The following is an 885-nucleotide window of genomic DNA, read 5'->3' as shown; positions in this document are numbered from 1 at the left end:
CTCCTTCCCTCACCGTGGGGGCCTTGATCTGCCTCCCCCCTCCCCATCCACAGACTTACTTGCTGGGCGCTGTCTGTGTGTGTGTGTTTGTGTGTATGTCTGCCCCTCACTCCCAAGCCACGCCCTCCCCAGCCCTGCTGCTGGCCTTCACTCCTGACCCACAGGTTGTGCAAGGACCCCCCCAGGCTCCAAAACCCACACACACACCCACAGCCTCCCACACTTTCACAAATTCCCCACCACAGACTGCACCCCAACCATAGAAAGTACCTGCATAATTCTGAGTTCTCTGCACATCATTTTGAATATTTAGCTGTGATTAGAATGGCAATTAATTGTGACTATTTTTTTTAATTGTGCAAATAATCACTATCCCATGTTTTAATAGTCTGACGGCCCTAGTTTAAATATAAAGTGATTTCAGTGGAACTATTTATGTCACTGCCTAGGTGAAATTTACTGAACTGGACTCTCTGTTTTCACCTTTAACTTTTCAGACCTAAATGATCAGAAGCCCAGCCACACATGAGATCATATATCCCAACACATGGCAGATGATACTAGTTCATGTGATCAATCTAGAATTGGAATTGGAATTTGAGACAAGGAAGCAGAAGATCTTGGTTCTATTCCTAGCTAACTCTGCCTCAATTTTTCCATCAATAAAATAGAAACAATATTACCCACCCACTTACATACATGGGTGTTGTGAGTCATAATACATTACTGCTTGTTGATGCTTTCAGTTTATCTAACGGAAGCCACCGTAAAAGTTCAAAGAATTGACGCTGGGCAAAATAGTGGCGCTCAGCACTTCTACCTCCAGGAGTCCCCTCAAGTTCTATTAAACTTTTGCCTAAGTAAGAAACAAGAGTTGACTTTTTT

This window comes from Gavialis gangeticus, unplaced genomic scaffold (assembly GCF_001723915.1).
Source record: "Gavialis gangeticus isolate Ggan-Ray unplaced genomic scaffold, GavGan_comp1, whole genome shotgun sequence".
Classification (NCBI taxonomy): Eukaryota; Metazoa; Chordata; order Crocodylia; family Gavialidae; genus Gavialis; species Gavialis gangeticus.
This window is presented reverse-complemented; position numbering follows the sequence as displayed.